At 31.7% G+C, this 394-nt stretch overlaps 1 protein-coding gene across 1 annotated transcript in view; it reads right to left on the bottom strand.

Moving 5' to 3' along the window:
* The window catches only part of LOC119586097, a gene marked incomplete at its 5' end in the record, with an annotated part of 4,753 nt that overhangs the window by 3,974 nt on the left and 385 nt on the right, over nt 1-394 (bottom strand).

The following is a 394-nucleotide window of genomic DNA, read 5'->3' on the forward strand; positions in this document are numbered from 1 at the left end:
CAGTGTATAACAGTTTCCATTTCTATTACTTTTGTTATCATTATGAACGCATTATCATAACGTTGTTAACAGCAATAACAGTAAAAAATAATAACTTTTCTGTCTGAAAATTCCAAGAATGTGGTAATATGGTTCTGGTAGTCCCTGTACTTGGTGACTGAGTGCTTCTGGGAACATTTTAGTATAAACAAAGGCAATAAAACTAAACTACAGTGGAAAATGCAGGTGTATATACACTCCCAAAGTCAATGAGTTACTGTTCTAATAAACCCTTATATTGACTGCCTAACTACAAAAATCATTCCATAACTTGAAAAAAAAGTATGTGTAGCAACTTCTACCCCACACATAAAAGGTATATATATTTGTGATAAGAAGAAAAACAGAATAGAAC

Source organism: Penaeus monodon, chromosome 21 (assembly GCF_015228065.2).
Source record: "Penaeus monodon isolate SGIC_2016 chromosome 21, NSTDA_Pmon_1, whole genome shotgun sequence".
In the NCBI taxonomy this organism is placed as follows: domain Eukaryota; kingdom Metazoa; phylum Arthropoda; class Malacostraca; order Decapoda; family Penaeidae; genus Penaeus; species Penaeus monodon.